Below are 23,399 nucleotides of genomic sequence, written 5' to 3' on the forward strand. Positions count from 1 at the left end.
TGATGAAATGAAACCGTATTTCCAGAGAAGATACGAGATAACCAGCCAAGAAGGTATTTTATTGTGGGGAGCTCGGGTGATTGTTCCTCCAAAGGGATGAAAGCCATTGTTATCTGAACTTCACAGTGCGCATCCTGGAATTTCCAAAATGAAGGCAATAGAACGCAGCTATATGTGGTGGCCGGGAATGGATGGAGAAATAGAAAACTTAGTGAGAAGTTGTATGCAGTGTCAACAAGTACAAAAATTACCTGCAACAGCTCCGTTACACCCCTGGGAGTGGCCAGGAAGGCAGGCCATGGGTATGAGTACACATCGACTATGTGGGACCTTTTATAGAAACAATATTTCTACTTATCGTAGACTCTCATTCAAAATGGATGGTCATATACGAAGTGAGGTCGCTCACATCTTCTACTACAATAGATAAACTACGACAAAGTTTTGCAATCAATAGACTATCTGAAGTGCTATTATCAGACAATGGAACAGTATTCACGAGTGCTGAATTTAACCGATTTACAAGCCTCAACGATGTTGTTCACGTGAAAACATCTCCATACCACCCTTCTTCAAATAGACTTGCCGAGAAAGCAGTTGAGACATTCAAATCTGGTATGAAGAAATTATCTGGAGATTCTATAGTGACTAAATTAGCATGTATTCTTTTCCATTATGGAATCACCCCTCATAAGACAACAGGTGTCAGACCTGCAGAATTGTTGATGAAATGCTGTTTCTGATCGAGATTGAGCCTAATTTTGCCAAACTTGGGGGGGAAGGTAGAAAATTGGACATGACTGTCACAGTCAGGACAGAACATTTAATGTAGGAGAGAAAGTATTTGCGAAAAATTTTAGAGAAGGTCCATCATGGTTGTTTGGTGAAATAAGTGCAGTAACGGGACCTCTTCCCTACCACGTGAAAGTCGAAGATCGAGTAATAAGGAGACATGTGGATCATATAAGAGGAGTAACAAAATAACCAGAAATGATTCCACCAGCATTCGAGACTGAATCAACATCTCCTGTTGAAAGCACTCAACCAAGTACAAATGTGTTTGAAAGGCCAACTGTACCTGAAAGAATTGAAGAAACAGATTTACAGGTACCTACTGAAGAACCAGACACTCAAACGACTCCAGTAAAGGAGGTTCCAAATCAAACTTCAGAAGCTGTAGAGCTGAGACGTTCTACACGCATAAGGAAACCCCCAGAGAGACTGACTTTGTAAATTATTGATTTGTGTAAATAACTTAATATATTGAAAAAATTGTAAAATGTATTTTTCAGTAAAAGGGGAATGTAGTAATCTAATATGTAACATACCTTTAAGACAAGTAGTGTATGTAAGGTCACATGATCTTAATACCCAATAGCAGAGTAGGGCAGGCTACCTCTCTATGAGAGAGTCCTGACTTAGACACTGAAGAGTGAAGACAGAGTTTTAAGTTGTAAGCAGGCAAGAGTAGATGCTGAGTTTAGTTTGTAAATAAAGAGCATGTGTTTATTCTAGCAACAAACTCTGATGTTCTCTGTCTCTGTACCAACTCGGTCACCCCAAAACAAGCGTGCAACCCTGATCCTTTAGCCCCAACAAACCAAGGGCACTGGATCCAAAGGGGTCTAACCTGTTTTGGAGACATCAGCAGCTACTGGCATAGAGGCACACACTGTCACATTACTTACTGTTGCAAGTGAAATAGGCACATGTTGGAAGCACATCTGCTTCCAGTGAGAATGACCTTCACAACATCCAGTGCTGCCCTTACCTCTCCATAACAGATTTGAAAATCTTGTTCTAAGTGCTTCAGAGTGGTTATCTGTCATGCTAGCAGCACATCGATAGCAGTTGGACAATATCATTGCCAGGTCAATACTGCATTATTTGTGCACATATCCGCACCCCTGACAGTCTGCTGACCATCCTCTATGAGGGTATCTGCAGGATTGTTACTGGCAATTTAGCACTGCATACACATGATGGCTATCACATTACAGTATGTCATTAAGTTAATCACTGTTGCTAAAGAGGCTAACATCCTTTATAAAGCAGTCCTAATGAGATCTGAAGTTTTAAGTACTGCTATGTTGTAATGCCCACAACAACTGGCATCTCTGCCTCTTATTTATGCACTACTCTGTGATCCTGTCCTCTAAACCATTGTCTGTATCATTCGCATTGAGTATGCCAGGGATGGTACTTGATGAATAGGTGCTGCATTTTGGGCTGCCATCTCCTGGATTGTCTTTTGTCTGCCATCCCTTCTTCTGAGGAATTATTAGCATTACATAGAATATACGATATAGAAACAGGCCATTCAGCCTGACCAGTCCAGTGTTTATGCTCCAGCCGAGACTTCTCCCATCTTTTCTCATCTAAATCTATCATTGTAACCATCTATTCCCTTCTCCCTCAACTGCTTTCCCCAAATGCATCTGTACTATTCACTTCAACCACTCCCTATGATAACAAGTTCCACATTCTCACCACTCTTTGGGTAAAGAAGCTTCTTCTGGATTCCCAATTGAATTTCTTTGTGACTATCTTACATTGATGGCTTCTAGTTATGCTCTTCCACACCAGGAATCCTCAGCATCCACTGTAATCAAAACCTTCCATAATTTTGAAGACCTCTATTAGGTAACCCTCAGGCTTCTTTCTTCAAGAGAAAAGAGATCCAGCCTCTTAATCCTTCCCTGATATGTATACCCATGCATTTCTGGTATCATCCTTGTAAATCTTCTCTGCACCGGCTTCAGTGCCTCTATATCCTTTTAATAATGTGGCGACCAGTACTGCATGCAGTACTCTTAAGTGTGGTATAAGATTCAATACAGGTTTAGCATAACTTCCTTACTTTTCAATTATATCCCTCTAGAAATAAAGTCTAGTACTTTGTTTGCTAATCTGTGGTGCAACCTTTAATGATTGATGTAATTGTATCCCAAGATTCCTTTGCTCTTACTCCCCCTCGAGACTTGCACCTCCCAAGTAATAAGTGACTTCCCTATTTTCCCTTCCAAAATGCACTACCTCACATTTATCTGTGGTGAACTTCATTTGCAACATAATTATCCATTCTCTAAGTTTATTAAGGTCCTGTAATTTGTTGCAGTCTCCTCAGTATTGACATATCTCCTCCCCAACCACAGCTCCCCTGCCTCCCCCCAACCCCCTCCCCTGCCCAGTTTGGTGTCATCTACAAACTTAGAAATTGTTTTTTGGATTCCAAAGTTCAAATTGTATCAATTCTGAACAGTGGTGGTGCCACACTGATCCTTGTGGAAGACCACTTCCCACGTCTACCACTCCGAATAGCTACTCTTTACTCCCACTTTCTGCTTTCTGTCTTCTGTCTTGAAGCCAGCTAACAATCCATTCTGCCACTTGTCTCCCACATTTTTTTACCTTATTGATTAGTCTATTATGGGACATCTCATCGAAGGCCTTTTGAAAATCAAATCTCTGAGAAAAGCAGATGTTAGGACTTCATATGCATATTACTCCTATGGCTACAGTATATGCTGCCTGCCATTGTGTGGCTGTAACTAATGGATAAACTAGCATTATAAACTATGATATAAACAAATAGAGCTTTCTAACTTCTGTTGAAGAGTCATACGGATTCGAAATGTTAACTGTGTTCCTCTCCGCAGATGCTGCCAGACCTGCTGAGTTTTTCCAGGTATTTTTATTTTTATTTTTGTTTTAGAGCTTTCTAAGTATTGGTTTTCTTGGTGAATAATAGAATCTTACAAGATAGGAGGCCACCTGGCCCATGGTGCCCGTGCCAACTCTATGAAAGAGCTATTTGATTAGACCTGTACCCTGCTCTTCCCCCATTATCCTGCAACTTTTTCCTTTTCAAGTATATATCCAGTTCCCCTTTGAATGTAAAAAAAAAATTTCACAGGATGTGGGCATCGCTGGCGAGGCCAGCATTTATAGTCCAACCCTAATTGCCCTTGAGAAGGTGGCGATGAACCACCTTCTTGAACTGCTGCAATCCATGTGATGTACACCCACAGTGCTGTTAGGAAGGGAGTTCTAGGATTTTGACCCAGCAACAGTGAAGAAACGGCAATATAGGCCAGAATTTTTCCCTCATCGGGCAGGCTTGGTGGGAGAGGGCGGGGGCGGTTAGAAAGCCGACTGCTGCCCGCGATTGGCTCCACACCGTGATTTCACGTGGGTGGGCCAATTAAGGCCCACCCTGCGTGGATCGTGAGTGGCAATGCTGAGCGCTACCTGTGCGGGCAGGGGGAGGAGGGAGTGTGGGCCTGGTGTGCAGTTCGCGCATGCACACGAGAGAGCGCTTCAATCTCCCTGAGCTGTCTCAGAGAAATTGAAGCGCTTTCTAAAAAAATTAATAAAGGCTATAAAAATGTAATGAAATATGTCCCCTCATGTGTCACATGAGATGGGACATGTTTTAGATTTCAAAATAAAGTTTTTATTTAATTTCTATTAGCTTTAGGAAACCTTATCCGATGGATGAGGTTTCCGAAAAAATGTAAAGGCCGCTTGACCTTTTCGCCTGCCCGCCAACCGTAAGGGGGTTAAGGTGGGCAGCATAAATTTCAAGCTAATTAGCTCATTAATGGCCTTAATAGCCTTTCAATTATCGGCAGGCACGCAGCCGACTCTAGCACGAGTGCGCGATGACATCGGGACGCACGCCTGACGTCATCGTGTGTCATATTACGCTCGCGCATGTTGGGCGCAGCCCACACGCCGAACGTAAAATTCTGGCCATAGTTCCAAGTCAGGATGGTGTGTGGCTTGGTGGGGATCTTGCAGTTGGTGGTGCTCCCATGCACTCTTTGTCCTTCTTGGTGGCAGAGGTCGCAGGTTTGGAAGGTGCTGTCGAAGGAGCCTTGGTGAGTTACTATTAAATATTCTCCCACCACCCTTTCAGATAATTCATTCCAGATCATAACAGCCCTCTAAGTAAAAAAAACACTCTCATATCCCCTCTGCATTCATAAGAAAACAAAGTTGGTTTGCGTATTAGTAGAATCTACGCAACATAATCCCGAACAATAAATTAGCACCTTTGAAATGGTAGCAATTATTATTTTGTGTGCACAGAATAATCAGTTTCATTGGATATCTGCATTTGTTGACGTGGTTTGGTGGAAATGTTTCAACTTGTGCATCCAAAACCTGCCCTTTAAAAGGTATAGCTCTGGCACATGTCCCCTTTGTAACAAGACAGCATTGGAGTTCTTAATAATCATTAATGATTACATTTTAGTTTCAATTAATTTTTTTTTTACAAAAAACTGAGTTTGCGGAATCAGGAATAAATTTGTTATGCATGAAACAATCAATACATTTTTAAGATTAATAATATTGTAAGATGAAATACTTGTAAAACTGTACAGTACCAGAATGCAATAAGATTGCATTGTGACATTAGGGTACAACAGGATAGAAATTGGACCACGTTGCACCCACTTTATTGGGTGTAAAATGGACAGCAATTTCAGTGGGCAAAGGACTGTGCAGGATCAACACCAGAGTACAGGCATCTCCTTACTGACATAGGTAGTTGCCCAGTTGTCTCCCCAAAACCAGCCTTAGAGGCTTTACATATGTAATTCAGTGGCATAAAGTAGGCCCCTGCACTAAATTAGGCCTGTGTTGCTCTGAATTCTTCAAGGCTGCTGTGGCCTGAGCAGTAACCTGTACCAAAAAGTGTGATTTTAAAAAAAAAGTTTCTGTGGAGCTAGGAGGAGCAGGAGTAATTCTTCTGACTTCACAACATTCTTGACAGCAAGTGCCAGCCTCAACAGACCGCCTTCCCATTGTTCTCCACCCTTCTGGAGTCCTGGCACTCACCTGAGGACATCTGTTAGGAGGCAAGAGGCCTGAAATTGGAATACTGACAATGGGTGAGCCACTCTGGAGAGGCAACAAGCAGCACATTATTCACATAAGACCCGAGGCCTGGGCTTCCAAATTGGGTTATGTACCCAAAAAGAGGGCAAAACCATTATTTTTCATGATTTAGTGCCTTTTCTCCTTTTGGGTCCCCTACATATATTCCTCATCCATCCACCACCACTTATGTCTTGATCTAGGAAGGCAGCTGAGTATGGCTCACAGATTTCCTCTGCAATATTGCCATTAATGAACGTCTGTGATCAGCTAACAGGAGGTACATTTCCAAAGGCTCATAAAAGCTCAAAACCCCTTGGCCTGCAGAGCAGCCTGACAGCACACTGAGAAAGTTCATTTGTAATATTAATAACATTACAAACTTGGGTTGAGTAGAGAATGGTGGCTACTAATCTAACAGGACAGCCATTATAATATAATGCGTAAATTTTAAAAAAATTCAAGCTCATGTTCATAGGAACACATTCATGTTGAAACAAACAACTGTTTCCATGGGGATGGAAAATTTACAAAACCTTCTTCAGTTAATTTCGAACACATGCTCCTGAGAAAGAGTTGAACACCAGCCAGAATGCATGGAAGTTTGTTCTCCAGAGCATTACTCTGTAATCTTGAGGATTTCCATAATAGTGGTTTTAATTTTAAATCTTAGGGTTCAAGGAAACTAAATGCAAAAATAAAAATCCTGTCAAATCACAACTTTAGCTTCAATAATTACTCCCCGACAGCTTCTCCCAATACTCATGAATACAATAACACTTAAAACAAAATATTCCCCATATGTAAATAAAAAAAGGCAATCAACAGAAAAGGTACTTTTAAACATTTATTTTTGAAAAGGGATGCTGAAAGGTAAAAATGCTTCTTCAAGTGACAATATGCTGGAGACTAATTTCACCGCTGTCAAATACTATCAAGTAGTAATTTTCCACATGTGAGCCAGCATAATCAGCATGTTATTTGATCATGAGCCAAAAGAATTTTGTTTTCATCCAATGTGCATTTACTGCACAACCAATAGGAATCACTGGACAGTAAGCAAGGATGGGAATTCCCCCCGCTGAACGCTAAAGACACCCGACACAAAGTATTTCTGCATTTATATTTAATTAGCGAACTGATTGAATAGTCAGTGCTGTTTCGAGGTAAGTTGGAATGAAATATTGCTGTTACATGTTAGAATGTCAGGTAAACAAAGGTCAAGCTGCAGCCTGCTTAACCTGAAAAATAGCCCATTGGTAAGGGTAAGAAGTGTTGCTTGACCTGAGAATACAATTTTTTAAAAATAGAAATTTAATTTTTAAAAAATGTACTTTTCCTTGTAGCTGTTCTGTGGTATTCTTCATTGTGTCACAGACTATGCTGTTTTAGGAAATAGCATTATGCAATACAATCTAATTTTATAATTATATTATGAAATATTATTCTGCTGCTAAGTTGCAGCAAAGATGTAATTTGGACTGTTTAAGGGCACAAAGTCCAATTTCTGTAAATAAGCACAACGTGAGAGGAATTAGTGATTTATTTTGAAAACAACAGGGAATGATTGGCTATCTTTATACTTTATTAAAAGACTATTCTGAATAAAAAAATTGTGGCACTTCAAATATGATGACAGACAGAGAAGCTTAACTGTTATGTTCAAATTGTACAATTGAAATTTGAATGATTTTACTTTATGTTAAAGCAAGACATACAGTTCCTTCAGGTATATATGGAGTAAATATATTAAAAATTGGCTGGTGCCAAAGGGCGTGTCCCACCATGGAAGGTGGTGGTGGCAAGCTAACCTTTATCAATTTGCTGCTTATTACAAAAGGTTTACTGTAAGAGCCACAAAACCAACTGTTAAAAGCTTGGGTAATTCCTTGGCTGTAGTAGTGCTGATCACTTCTGTACACAGTATACGTTTATATTCAGGGTTGTAATTATACTGCCCAAATCAAACTGCACAATAGCATAAGTCAGGGCTGTGACAGCAGAATTTCTTGTGAACTGGACATGAGTATTTTGCATGTGCCCTTGTGTGTGACTCTCTAACCAACTTGAAGATGGATGAGACATGTCTGGATTTTTTTCTACAATTCATTCACAGGATGTGGGCGTCGCTGGCTAGGCCAGCATTTATTGCCCATACAGAATTGCCCTTGAGGAAGTGGTGGTGAGCTGCCTTCTTGAACCGCTGCAGTCCCTGTGGTGTAGGTACACCCACGGTGCTGTTAGGAAGAGAGTTCCAGGATTTTACCCAGCAACAGTGAAGGAACAGCAATATAATTCCAAGTCAGGATGGTTTGTGACTTGGATGGGAACTCGCATGTGGTGGTATTCCCATACATCTGCCACCCTTGACCTTCTAGGTGGTAGAGGTTGCAGGTTTGGAAGGTGCTGTCTAAGGACCTTCATAAGTTCCTGCAGTGCATCTTGTAGATGGTACACACTGCTGCCACTGTGCATCGATGGTGGAGGGAGTGAATGTTTAAGCTTAGATGGGGTGCCAATCAAGCAGGCTGCTTTGTCCTGGATGATATGGAGCTGCACTCATCCAGGTAATTGGGGAGTATTCCATCATACTCCTGATTTGTGCCTTGTAGATGGCAGACAGGCTTTGGGGAGTCAGGAGGTGAGTTACTGTCCACAGAATTCACAGTCTCTGATCTGCTCTTGTAGCTGCAGTATTTATATGGCCAGTCCAGTTCAGTCTCTGAACAATAGTAACCCCAGAATGTTGATAGTGGGGTTTTTAGCGATGGTAATGCCATTGAATGTCAAGGGGAGATGGTTAGATTGTTTCTTGTTGGACATGGTATTGCTTGGCACTTGTGGCACAAATGTTGCTTGCCACTTAACAGCCCAAGCCTGAATGTTATCTGTGTCTTGCTACACATAGGTACAGACTGCTTCAGTATCTGAGGAGTCCCGAATGGTGCTGAACATTATGCAATCATCAGTGAACATCCCCACTCTGACCTTATGATGGATGGAAGATCATTGATGAAGCAGCTGAAGATGGTTGGGCCTAGGACACTACCCTGAGGAACTCCTGCAGTGATGCCCTGGGTCTGAGATGATTAAATATGAATCATTAAGCTGTTTAATTTCACAGAAACAAGTGAACATGCTGAGAAATAGTTAAAATTGAACTTACTTAGTTCAATTCACACAATGGCCTATCACTCGCACCTCACCTCTTGAATTCAGCTCTTTTGTCCTTTTTTGGACCAAGTCTGTAACGAGGTATGGAGCTGTGGTCTTGGTGGAATCCAAAATGAGTATTGATGAGCAAGTTATTGGTGAGTAAATGCTATTTGATAGCACTGTCAATTACACCTTCCATCATTTTGCTGATGATTGAGAGTAAGACCGAAAGCACGGTTGTTGACCGGTTTGAATTTATCCTGTTTTATGTGGATTGGACATATCTGGGTAATTTTGCATTTTATTGGGTAGATGCCAGTATTGTAGATGTACTGGAGCAGCTTGGCTAAGGGTATGACTAGTTCTGGGGCAGAAGTCTTCAGTACTACAGCCGGGATGTTGTCAGAGCCCAAAGCCATTGCTGTATCCAGTGCCTTCAGTTGTTTCTTGATATTACGTGGAGTGAACTGAATTGGCTAAAAACTAGTTTCTATGATAGTATAGATCCAGGAGGAGGCTAAGATGTGTCATCCACTCAGCGCTTCTTGTTGAGTTGCAAATGTTTCAGCCTCGTCTTTTTCACTCATCTGCTGGACTATCCAATCAAGGATGGCATCTCATCCACTACTGGCCCTACAGAGTTAACAGCTTCCATGTCCACCCACTTTCCCCTGCCTGCCTATGATCCAGAGCTTCCTGTGGTAACGAAGGGCCACAGAAGCACCATGGCAAACACCAGTGAGGAAAGCAGTCATTCATGCTTGCACTGCAGCGAGTGCCTCTGACTAACCATAGTCCTCTGGTGTGGGACCACTCAGTGGCTCATTGCACACAGTGTCCATGGTGAGTCTTTGTGCATGGGTTGGACACCTTGCCTCATATTTCCTGGCCGCCATATAAAACATGAGGCCTGTCACTTTGCAATTATGCATGTCACTCACCTTGCCATACCTCACTAGATCATTAAAGCACTCCTGTTTTTGCACCCATGTTCACTTCCTTGGATACCTCCAACTATACTTTCTTATTAATGCTTGCTGGCTGCCTCCTCCTATCCACTGGGAACAGAACATCTCTGTTCCCTCACTGCCTGCATGAGTGTCTCCAGGGAGGTGTCACTGAAATGTGGACCTACCCTTCCTCTCACTGCAGCTATTTCTCCAAAAGTTTCCTTCTGCTGCATCCTTTCGTCTGGCTTCTCTGTGTGCAACTAGAATGAAGGCTGCAGACTGGCCTTTAAAAGTGGCGCCATTTACCTCCTCGCCACCACTAGCTTTTGCACGCCTCCAGAGGCTTCCTTGCCAGCTGTACACTAATTGACCGCAAAGCGGAAGATTGTTGTGGGAGTCCCACCACCCGATTTTGATGTCCACAAATGATCCCAGCATCAGGACTTTGAGTCAAACGATAAAATCCAGCCCTATGACTTGGCCAGTTTGTCAGAAGTGGTACTACCAATTCACTTTTGCTGACCTTGAAGTCCCCCAACCAGAGCACATTCTGGGCCTTTGCTACCCTCAGTGCTTCTTCTGAGTATGTAGCAAATTTCTTATACTCCTCAGTCTATAGAGAAACATTTTCAAGCCTGGACCACTGGAATCTTAACCGCCTTGCATCTCAGCAATTTTCCTAATAAAATATTTGGGTGAATATTCTTTGCTTTAACCCCCAATCCTTAAACATTATTCAACCCCAAAATCCTTTAAAGATAATAAAAATAAGGTTCCGAACTATGGCAAAAGCATAAGAGTTAAAATATTTGTAAAGAATGAAAAATTACAAGTGGGCAACAAAATGTCACAAGACATAACTATTTAGTAATCACACCAGATAGAAAGCAGCTGGTTCAGCAGGTTGCTGCCTAACCTGCTCTGCGTAGCAGAGCATGGGTTTTTACTCATAATTACTGGCACATCAAGTTACTGTCTTGGACAGGCAATCAAGTAGACACACGGAGCTAAGGACAAAGCACTTGCTTCCTCTTAGGGCAAGGAGAGAAAAGTCATCCCAGTCAATCTACTTTTTAATGCCAAGGTCAATAATGGCATTCCTCCAAGAAGTGTTGTTTGCCTGTCCAGGCAGCAGAATAGGGAATGGCATTGACAGATGTAAAGACAGAGGGAAAAAAAAGCTTTGAAATATTAAGGGAAAAATAAAGAGAAATGATTACCATAAACTTTGAGTCATGGTAACGTCATAGTTATGAAAACTAAATCTTACCATTAAGTTAGTGAAATTATACTCATGAAAGTGTTGGTAGAAGTGGATCCTTGAGAAGTTTTGCACACCCACGCACACAATATAAATGCTATTCCAGTTATGTTGTGTTCACTATTGTGATTCGTTATTACCATTTCAGTCATCAGCACATATTTGAATTATTAAACCGTGCTTGTCCATTGACACGGAATAGCACCGACCCAGAGACAAATCCTAGGACACAGTGGGACAAATTGCCAGACTATGCGAAAATACAGAAACAGTTCAAATTATACCATTGTGAGAATGAGAAAAGTCATGACCTAAAACTATTACAATGAACTACAGCTCTTCATAATCAGTCAGGGCAATCAAAATTTGATTTCACAGCAAAGAAATGCACAACTAGGCTAGCTGATCACAGCTGAGATGTTGGTGTGGAGTGGATATCAGTCAAATTTCCCACTCCCAATTGCTATCCAAAGTTCCTTGATGATTCCTGCTCGAAAATGTACCGCCGGGATTTTCTGGGGCCCTAGGGAGCATGGTGGGAGGTAGTTGGGTGGAGGCGATTGTGAAATCGGGTGAGATGGCAGGTGTGGCGTGCCTGACACCTTCCTGCTGTCATTTTACCAGTGTCAGGGAAGGTGGAAGATGGTCCTCCTATCCTTACACCAATTGAGCCCCTTAAGTGACTAATTAAGGGCCTCTTCCTGCTGCTGTTGGTAGTTTCATCACTGCAGATTTGGGAGGGAGGGGAACCCGCCCAAATGGGCACTGTAGCCTTTGCCTGGAGGCAAAGATTGTTCTTGCTGAGAGACCCCGCCCCTCACCTGGACCTGCTGGAGTTTCCCTGGCGAGACCAACCTGATTGACCTCCATCATGACTGGTCCCAGCTGGCTGCTGCTCCAGCAGTGGCCATTGGTCCCTGTGGCACTTCCGGTGCTGAAGAGCTGCCGGCCCTCCAACTGGCCAACAGCTCTTTTGGGGTTGGGGGGGGGTGGGTTTGAGTGGGGGCATATGCTGACCTCATCCCTTAAAGGGCTGGAAGCCCCAACTGAAGATAGTTAATCGACTGAGGAACTAAAAATGCACTCAGGTCTTCCATGACTGGCCAAGGCTTTCTGGTCGGTGGTCAGGGCATAAAGGCTTGGCCTACACTGGTGAACGATAAGTAAAAACTGAATCAGAACTGGCTGTGATACTGTCTATGTCAAATAGCCTGTTGGTAATCACTGTCTGCAGGTTGTCACATCAAAGAATGGCTGCTTGACTAAGGTAGTAGCAGGCTGCCAGCCAATCTGAAATACCAAAATGAAAGAAAAGTTTTGGAAATAAAGTTAGGAAATGGCAAGCAAAGATGGAGATGTACCAGGTGAATGTGGGAACACTCTGCTGGAGGTTTGAATACTGTTTGCATGTGGTTTTACTGTATAGCTCAGAAAAGGGTGAATTTTGAGAATATTTTATTGCAAGTGCCCATCAATAACACTTTGCAGATGCACTGGAACCAGAAATGTTTTGAAAATAATACACAAAGCTTTTAGAATCCACTGAATATTCTATCCTTAGGGTTTTAAAACAAAGAGGGATATTTGGTGCCACAATCAGTTAAATTTTTCAATATGATTTGGTCCACTTTCACTTAAGCACAAACATCAAAGAATTTCACTTCAAATGGGTTTATCAGATACCATCAATTCATAAAAGTATTTAAGTGCACCTGAAAGAAAAAACAGGTGCAGGATGTAATTTTTGTTTACAAACAGCACAATACTGTTGCGTTGCTAGGAAAGGTTTTGGAATTCAGAAATAAAGCCCAATCCTACTTGAAATTAGAAATACTTTATAAGATGAGCTACTGAACAGTTTCAACAGACAAGCATTCACACAGATGGGTGTGTTATTTCGTTTAATTATTGCTTCCAAAATCTCTCCCCCCGCCGAAATCTCACAATGATTTTCAACGGAGAAGGATTGATATCTTGCTCTCCCGTCACTGCTGCCATTTATCTGGTTGCTAGGAGGTAATTGAAGACAGCATTTCCTTCAATTTTCCTCTCTGTTTATGCAGTTCCTCCTCTTCAGCCCAATAATGATTAGGAACTCAGCGTGAGGGATTTATGGGCATAATGCCCATACCACATTGCACTGAGCTACACTGCCAGGCTGCCCCCCCTCATCTTATTGATGAATGTAATAGCTTTCTTGTTTTGAATATTTGTTATGCAATTGTTTTGAATATTTGTTATGCCATGTGTATAACTTTACACTACGATGATGTTGACAAGTGTTCCCAGTCTGCTCCTGAATCTTCCTAAAAGCACATCATTGGCTGCAAAAATTTGCAACAACCTTTCTTTCACATACCCTTATATCATACTTTTAGCAACTGCTTTAAGTTTTACCTGCACTGTGCATACGTAAAAACTCATTTAAAATTAAGAATATTGGTGATTAAAGTGAGTAAATAATTACACAGAAGGGAAGATTAGAAATAGCAAACATTTAAGAATCAATCATACTGTAAAAATAACAATAACACTTTGGTTTAAAATAAACCTTTATGCTTGGTAAAAAAAATCAAAGAAAAACGTACTGCAAGTAAATTAAACTGTAACTCTCTTTAAGTCATTGCATATTAAAGCATAATAACACCTGCTTAAAAGGTGGAACAATCTCTTCAAAAAAATTCATTTATTGTAGTTATTTTTTTGAAGATGCCAAAGTTCAGGTATGAAATTCTTGGAACTCAAAGAAAACAATGATTTAGAATTAAATCATGGTTGCTGTGGAAACACATTTTGAAGGCTGAATATTGTGAAGAGTTAGTTACAGGTCTCAACAAGTGAAGAGCATTCAGAAAGGAATCCCCAGCGAGCGTTGATTGGATTGGGTTTGGAAATTCGATTCAAGCACAATCAAATGTGATAATAAAAATACAGGTGTGTGTATGTTGGCAGTGTGACAATGCAAGGTGTTAGACGTCAAAATGTACTGTACCAGAAAATGAGTTTGGGTCCACAATTCTCCATTCGGTGAGTTCCTAACCATGGCATAAAGCCCTTTGCATATGCAAATAAGGGGCTTAATGCCTTTTTGAGGTCCCTTGTGCAATTTTGGATTACCCTGAACACAGTTGGTGCTGGGCTGGTTGCAATCTGCAAAACCAGCTCTATATGCAGCCTAACTAGCAGTCCTTAAAGAAATCCCTGCAGATGTTAATGAGATCTGACACACAAGCAAATATCCAGCTCTAAGCCTGTTGTGACCCTGAGCTAGGGAGGGAAAGAAAATCAGCAAGTGTTTTTTCCCACTATGCCACTTACCAAGAGCACATAAATGTGGACATTAAATAACGAATGGCAAGACCTGACTGTGATGCCCATGGTTATATATGCCACAGCATTCAATATCCAGGCTCACCAGCCACTTGAGTGAAGGTTGGCCACTTAGGTGAAATATAGGTGACACTCATGATCCGGCATTCTCAGCATAAGTTGTAAGCTTCTGGAAAAGAGAGGAAGACAAAGGAGAAAACTATCAAGAAAAGAAAGTCCTAGGAAAATTGTTGTCATTGAGGTAACAAGCAAAACTATTCTGCAGGCTTTGGGACCTTGATTTCAGAACGATATGGGAGACCTGAACCCACGCTTGCCTGTAGGGGGACCAGCTCAGCAATTTTACTGGAAGCAGCTTCCTATTTGGCCACCTCCGGGCTTACCATTCAATTAGGTCCAGCGGGCAGACTTGCAATACTGCCAGTCCTGCCCGTGGCCCCCTCTTAGGGACATGGAGTCTCCAGCTTGAACACCCATGGGTGGCGGGAGAGAGGACAACTCCCTGAAGCTGGTGGCCTTCCCAGGTGGCGGGGTCTGCTCTGCTACCAACAAAATGCTGGTGGGCCTGAAGAATTGACCCTAATAGGGTCCTTAAATAGTTAAAATGACTGCCATCCTCCATTTTGTGGGTAGCCACTTTGCATCCAGTACTACTGCTGGGAAACCTCTCTGGCGGAGGGACTGCATTGGGAAGCTGTCTTGATGTGGCTTTTCATTATTTTCCCGGCTTCCCTGCCACCCAGCCCACCAGATCCAATATTTCAATTGCTTCTAGGCTCTCAGCAGATTATATAAACTGTTCCCAGCCTGGTCATTTTAGAAAGGATTTGCTGTCTGATGAAATGAAGACTCAAATTAAGCTTACTTTCATTATACGGTACTCAAAACGTTTTTCTAAACTCTTGTCTGTAAATAATAATCTTCCATTAAATAGCTACTCAACAGCCACTGGCGGACTGACCTTTAGCAAGGCTGAATGCCTTCAATTTATGTCAGTACTGAATGCCGTTAAGAAGTTGCTCTGAGAATAATTGAGCTTGGCATCTTTTTTACATGCAGATGCCAATTTGAAGTTCAATTTCCACTGCAAAATGGATCAGGACACATCACAGGTTTGTGGCACAGGTTTACGATACAAATAGTGAACTCCATTGTTCCAAGAAATGATATGCTGAATGCTTAAGTTATATAGGCCATAAGCTAAAATTTGCAAAGAGACATTATAAATCTTGCCTTCTGGGTGATAGAGAATTATGAAAACGAGGACACTAATCTTAAAGAATGGCAGACTCAGCAATAACCTAAATTCTGAATTAAACTTGTATTAGAGTACACTGCATATTGAAACATCATCTAAAATCAGGATTATAAAACTTTGCTGCATTGGCACTAATTCATCAGTCAAATAGACCTAAAAGTGTACTTAAACACAATTGGCTGAAATGTGAGTAAGTTCAGTATTCAGCAGTTTCAGTCAACAATACTGCATTTACAGTTGGTTCTAAGCATTTTATACACATTAAATACTCAATTCTAACAAATACACAGTCTACATGTTAAGACTGCTCAGATACAGGAGACATATTATGAGCTATCATATGAAACCAGAATAATTATAGTTTCAAATCAGTTGAAAAGAAAAAAATGTGTGGGTTTGTAAATCTTGAAAAAAAACACAATGCTTTTTCTTCCATACAAATTTATTGCGTTAGTATAGTTAAATTAGTACTTGCTTTAAAAGCTATGAGAAAATCTAGCTGTGAAAGAGCTTACACGTGAAACTAAAATGAATAAACTTGTGACTTACTTAAACCATCTTGGAATGCAGAAGGAATTAATTAAGCAAAATCAGTCAAGGATTACAGTAGGCTAAGAACTGTTAAGGTTAAGTTCAAGGTCATGATTGCAGATCAAATTCTTCAATAAAGATTTCTGCGCTCATTTAAAATCTGCTTCTTCACTAATTCGCTTCTCACTTGTAGGTTCTGGTGGTATCTGAGGTAATTCCATGGAGTTGATAGCAACAGTGTAAAACTGCAGCTTCATCATTGCTGTATGTAACCCTGCTTTTGCATTAAGAAAGTCCAAGAGATAAGAAATAGCCTTAACACCAAGGACATTAACAACAATAATAAACAGGCTTTTCAGGAGCTGCCTCAGATCCTGCTGACTTAATTCAGACACCACTCCATAGAAAAATACCCCTGTTGGGGCATCTAAATTAACTGAGCATTTTATTCTCTTGTAACTGAGAAGTCATGAAAAAGAAAATTTAATTATAAATACATAATGTGAAGTTATATTCTATGCAATAACATTGTAAATGTTTTATAATAGTATTGTCACATCATGAATGCATTACCTAAATGTTGTTTGTCAATAACCTATTTGTTACCACTGGGTTATATCTCACCATAACCCTGCATTCAGTTAGAATATACCAGGAGGACATAAATAATCTGAACCCATTGTGTAAGGGACATATCTTTTAATTTTCAGATTGATTGTGAATTAAAATTACAATGGCTACAGTTTGAAAGATATGTCCACTGGAACAGGATGAGAGATATATACAATGTTGCAGTCCTGGAACAGAGTGTGCCATGAAAGACAGGATGGTGCCAGAAAGGAGTCCTGGGACCAAGGGAGCTGCCTGGCAACAAAGTTTTAATTGGCTCCTGACCAGGTGAAACGGTTTTGTGTGAGAAGCAGTACAGAATAGCTCCTAGCCTGGAAGGAATAAGACCTAAAACCTCTTTCTCCTGTGTGTGGAATATTCCAGTAATTCCGCAAGAATAGCTAACTGATTTTTTCTTCTCCTATCTCTATAATGTGCGCTCTCTCTGAAAATCCCTGTCAAGGGACAAAAGCACTGTTAGAGACATTGAAAGGAAAGCGCTCAACCAGTGAACTAAATACTGAAAGTGCTGGAAGACCACCTCGTGTCATCAACAAAAACTGAAAGGAATTTGGAAGACATCGATCAAAATAAACCCATCGAATCCTGCACTCCAGAATTGGTGCTATTGAACTGTTTTATCCCACCCTTAAAATCCATGTTTTTGTATAAGTTATGTGTCTTGTATATGTATGTATAGGGAATTAAGGGGTAGAGTTTGGGTTATAGGGTTAGAAATTAGCAGTTCATATTTCTTTCTTTTGCTACTGGTTAAAGACAGTTTGTTCAATAAACTCATTCACTTATTAAGTTTACAAACCAGGTGCTTGTATTTTGTTAGTCTAAATTAAACAGTTAGGTAGAATTGGGGCAATCTGGTGGTTTGATCAAACTTTTTCACATTTGTCGTGGCTTGGGGAACAGTGGGGCTTGATATTATAGTGCACTATCCCCAGTAAGTCATGACAACTACTTGACACCAAGAGATAAAGAGAGTTTTATGAAAATTTTGGTGTCTGCAGTAAGAGACAAACTAAAATTTTTGTTGGTCTGAGCAGAATATCTGTAAAATGTTCCCTTAGGTGATGAAAATGCAGTTGACACTGTAGTTAAATGGGTTTCATTGAAACCACCTGGCTGAAGGCAAAGACTACTCAATAATCTTTTTTGGAGGAATCATTGACCAGTAGGTTCAGGTGAATTTCATATGTTGCCACCTCCCCCAAAGTCCAAGTACAATTATTATATACTGCCAATGATTTCATTAGGTTACCCAAGTCTGAGTCTAGATCACATGCAGGCATCTTGTACTGGTGGAACCTGGTGATGAGTTTGGTGCTTTTTTGATTGCCCATGATGATCATTTAAGCAAAGAGAAACTGTTATACTATTCCACAATGGAACAGTCAACTTTTAAACCATATGTATTTTCAAGTTTACTATTTGATAGTTATGAATATCTAAAATCTCGCAACATTGATTTTTGGGATGAGTCATTTCGACATGTTCTGATCAGTCAAATTACTCCAACTCAGATAAAGGACATATTCTTTTCATGATATTTGGTTCTTTGCACCACTATTGTCACTAAAGTGAAAGCTGGGGTTAAGGCTTAAGAGCTTGAGGAAGAAAATCTCTGCCGATGTGTCAAACCTGATCCAATGCACTCTTAACGTTTCTATATTCCCTTTCTTGCACGCAAAAGAGAGTGCCTGTGGGCAATCTACCTTTGAACTGTCTTGTTTTTGAATCTCTAATTTATGAGAAGACGTCAGAAAGTTCATTACCAAAGGGTTCAGAAAAGGTGTTCCTACAGTTGATATTGATTCTGAAACCAAGACTTGACACAAATATATTTATAGTCGTTTGGTAGTACAGAACTTGAGTATTGTTGAAAAAAGACATTTTGAGAAAGCGTTTCGTATTGCATTCATCAGGACAATCGCAAGAATACCAATGTTAGTGGAAGCAACAACTTTATACTGTATGAGAAGAGAGTGCTGATTGGTTGGCAAGTGGACTCTGATTGGTAGAGGAGTTGCCACAGAGAATGCACCAGTTAATGGTAGCTGACAGTTAACTGCCAAGTTTGACATTTTAAACCAGGCAGCTTGACTCTTGATTGGTCGTCATTGCCCTGAAGAATGAACCAGCGAATGACTATCATTTATTTTAGTTAGCAGAACCAGGTGCAATGTGTCTACATTTTCTTTCTGTCGGCAGAGAACAGGGCCCTGTATATTAATATATGTAGCTTCCAGTACATGCAAATATGCCACACTGCAAGCCTGATTGACAATCTTAAATTGGTTGTCAGCATAACTTTTAGCCCACTGAGGAATATTCAGCAAATGTTGTCCAATTTGCAGAATCACATGTAATGTTGGACACTGTGTTTTGAATTTTGCAAGCATGGGCTGACTGGGTACAGTCTGTACCTTGCCTGTTGCAAACAGTGGAAGGGACATGCTGTTTTATATGATCCGCCAGTCTTTGGGACGTACAGCCTACATACCCAGCATCACACTGCAGACAGTGCCATGAAGAATTATTAATGTCTATAATGTTATTGGAAATTATTTTAAATTGGAATTGTAGTAGGCTCTGGGTCTATGTGTGTGTCTTGATTGGATTAAAGCCAGCTAGTCCGGGTGTTTTGATGTACAGTAGTTTTGAGATGTTAATTAGATAAATGTAAGGAGGAGAAGGTAAAGTGTAAATTTGCATTGTTGAATAATCCATTCAAAAGAATGGGTAAAATCTTGCACTTAGCTGGGAGATGCCATGCAATGTGTTTATATTACTAATAAAATTGTTGACCTGAAAGGATTACCATTAACAGGTAAAATTAAAAACCTAGTAATACAACGGAAAATTTACATTCAAAGGAAAAGCTAGGTATAAGCAGAAAGGAGTTTGTGTTTGTAAGCCAGAGGCAGTTAAGATCTAACCAGTCTGTAAGGCACAACTGTGTCTGCAAAGGAAACAAATTGAAAGGAACCTCATTTTGAATTCTTATGGTCAAGCATGCTTTGCCTGGTGTCTGTTTAAAGTCTATGGGCTACTGTTGTCTTGGTGAAGATTTACCTGTGAGTGATTAATTTGGGGATTTGTTTAAAAGTTATTATGGTAGCAATTTGTAGACATGTGTATGTGTTTGTTGTTAAATTAACAAACGTTTAATTTAGTTTTATATAAAAAACCTTTCCAGGCTTGGTGGTCTTATTCCTGAATTCAGAGCTGCATCAAGGCAGATTTTGGAATAGCAATAGCGTTGTTGTGGTGGGTGATTTTAACTTTCCCTATATTGACTGGGAATCACTTAGTGCTAGGAGTTTGGATGGTGCAGAATTTGTAAGGTGCATCCAGGAGGGCTTCCTGAGACAATATGTAGATAGTCCAACTAGGTAAGGGGCAATACTGGACCTGGTATTAGGGAATGAACCTGGCCAGGTGGTCGAAGTTTCAGTAGGAGAGCATTTCGGGAAAAGTGACCATAATTCAGTAAGTTTCAAATTACTGGTGGATAAGGATAACAGGAGTCCTCGGGTTAAGGTGCTTAATTGGGGGAAGGCTAATTATAACAATATTAGGCAGGAACTGAGGAATCTAGACTGGAGGCGGATGTTTGAGGGCAAATCAACAACTGACATGTGGGGGGCTTTCAAACGTCAGTTGAAAAGAATTCAGGACCGGCATGTTCCTGCTAGGATGAAGGATAAGCATGGCAAGTTTCAGGAACCTTGGATAACGAAAAATATTGTGAGATTAGTCAAAAAGAAAAGGGAAGCATTCGTAAGGGCTAGAAGGCTGGGAACAGATGAAGCCCATGGAGAATACAAAGAAAGTAGGAAGAATCTTAAGTAAGGAGTCAGGAGGGCTAAAAGGGGTCATGAAAAGTCACTGGCAACCAGGATTAAGGAAAATCCCAAGGCCTTTTATACATATGTAAAAAGCAAGCGGGTAGCCAGGGAAAGGATAGGCCCCTCAGGGACAGAGGTGGGAATCTGTGTGTGGAGCCAGAAGAAATGGGAGAGATACTAAATGAATACTTCTCATCAGTATTCACCAAAGAGAAGGACTTAGTGGTCGATTTGTCTAGGGAAGAGTGTGTAGATAGGCTGGATCATGTTGAGATCAAAAAAAGGTGTTAGGTGTCTTGAAGAATATTAAGGTGGATAAGTCCCCAGGGCCAGATGGGATCTACCCCAGAGTACTGAGGGAGGCAAGGGAGCAGATTGCTGGGGCCTTGACAGAAATCTTTGTATCCTCACTGGCTACGGGTGAGGTCCCAGAGGACTGGAGAATGGCCAATGTTGTTCTATTGTTTAAGAAGGGTAGCAGGGATAATCCAGGAAATTACAGGCCTGTGAGCTTTACGTCAGTGGTAGGGAAATTATTGGAGAAGATTCTTCGTGACAGGATTTACTACCATTTGGAAGCAAATGGAAGTATTAGTGAGAGGCAGCATCGTTTTGTGAAGGGGAGGTCGTGTCTCACTAACTTGATCGAGTTTTTCGAGGAAGTGACAAAGATGATCGACGATGGAAAGGCAGCGGATGTTATATACATGGATTTCAATAAGGCCTTTGACAAGGTCCCTCATGGCAGACTGGTACAGAAGGTAAAGTCGCACGGGATCAGAGGTGAGCTGGCAAGATGGATACAGAATTGGCTTGGTCATAGAAGACAGAGGGTAGCAGTGGAAGGGTGCTTTTCTGAATGGAGAGCTGTGACTAGTGGAGTTCTGCAGGGATCAGTGCTGGGACCTTTGTTGTTTGTAGTATACATAAATGATTTGGAGGGAAATGTAACTGGGCTAATTAGTAAGTTTGCAGACGACACTAAGGTTGGAGGAGTTGCAGATAGTGAAGAGGATTGTCAAAGGATACAACGGGATATAGATCGGTTGGAGACTTGGGCGGAGAAATGGCAGATGGAGTTTAATCCGGACAAATGTGAGGTAATGCATTTTGGAAGGTCAAATACAGGCAGGAATTATACAGCAAATGGCAGAATCCTTAAGTGCATCGACAGGCAGAGGGATCTGGGAGTACAGGTCCACAGGTCACTGAAAGTGGATAAGGAAGTCAGGAAGGAATATGGCATGCTTGCCTTCATTGGCAGGATTATTGAGTATAAAAGCTGGGAAGTCATGCTGCAGCTGTATAGAACTTTGGTTAGGCCACACTTGGAATATTGCGTGCAATTCTGGTCACCACATTACCAGAAGGATATGGAGGCGTTGGAGAGGGTGCAGAGGAGGTTTACCAGGATGCTGCCTGGTCTGGAAGTTATTAGCTATGAGGAGAGGTTGGAGAAACTCGGATTGTTCTCACTAGAGCGACGGAGATTGAGGGGCGACTTGATTGAAGTTTACAAAATTATGAGTGGCATGGACAGAGTAGATAGTCAGAAGCTTTTTCCCAGGGTGGAAGAGTCAATTACTAGGAGACATAGATTTAAGGTGAGAGGAGAAAACTATAAAGGAGATGTGTGGGGCAAGTTTTTTACGCAGAGGGTAGTGAGTGTCTGGAATTCGCTGCCAGAGGAGATGGTGGAAGCAGGTACGATAGTGGTGTTTAAGAGGCAGCTTGACAAATACGTGAATAGGATGGGAATAGAGGGACACGGACCCCGGAAGTGCAAAATGTTCTAGTTGATGGGCAATGTGATCGGCGCAGGCTTGGAGAGCCGAAGGGCCTGTTCCTGTGCTGTACTTTTCTTTGTTCAAACATAACAATTGAAAATATAGGTTGACAGTAGTTCAAGTTTCCTTCTGGGATTTAAACAACTCAGCCTTTACCAACTGCTGTGTCATAATAACAGAAAGAACATGTACACACATTGTGCCCGTTTCAGCTAAACAAAATAAGTGATAGTCATTCGCTGGTTCATTTCTCAGGGCAATGCCTTAACCAATCAGAGTCAAGCTGCCTGGTTTAAAATGTCAAACTTGGCAGTTAACTGTCAGCTACCATTAACTGGTGCATTCTCTGCGGCAACTCCTCTACCAATCAGAGTCCACTTGCCAACCAATCAACACTCTCTTCTCATACAGTATAACTTTGTTGCTTCCTCTGACATTGGTATTCTTGTGATTGTCCTGATGAATGCAAGATGAAAAGCTTCAACAAAATGTCTTTTTTAAGCAATATATTTAAATATATTTGACATCTATCAAATTGCAACCTAACATTGTTTCTAGAAAAACACTGGAGGGAAAGGCCAAAATAGATATTCTGTCAGGGAACATTTCTCAGCGGCAAGAACAATGCAAATGTGACCGGTATTGATCACAAAGGAAAAAGGACTTTAGACAATGGACAGCCTAAAAACGTCTTTTGGTTTTCCCTACTATATATTAGGCACCCAATGCAGTATTTAGAAAATGGTAAAAGGAAGAAATGTTGAGACA

At 41.0% G+C, this 23,399-nt stretch overlaps 1 long non-coding RNA gene across 1 annotated transcript in view; it reads left to right on the forward strand.

Annotated features, from left to right (window-relative positions):
• LOC144694416 (uncharacterized) overlaps nucleotides 1-17,863 on the forward strand; it is a 31,750-nt gene extending 13,887 nt beyond the window's left edge. Inside the window, exons 2-3 of the long non-coding RNA XR_013579745.1 lie at nucleotides 8,795-9,197; nucleotides 15,643-17,863. This is a non-coding gene — a long non-coding RNA (uncharacterized LOC144694416). The remainder of the gene's footprint in view (nucleotides 1-8,794; nucleotides 9,198-15,642) is intronic.
• Nucleotides 17,864-23,399: the final 5,536 nt, after the last annotated feature.

The sequence above is a fragment of the Cetorhinus maximus genome, chromosome 20 (assembly GCF_964194155.1).
Source record: "Cetorhinus maximus chromosome 20, sCetMax3.hap1.1, whole genome shotgun sequence".
Taxonomy (NCBI): Eukaryota; Metazoa; Chordata; class Chondrichthyes; order Lamniformes; family Cetorhinidae; genus Cetorhinus; species Cetorhinus maximus.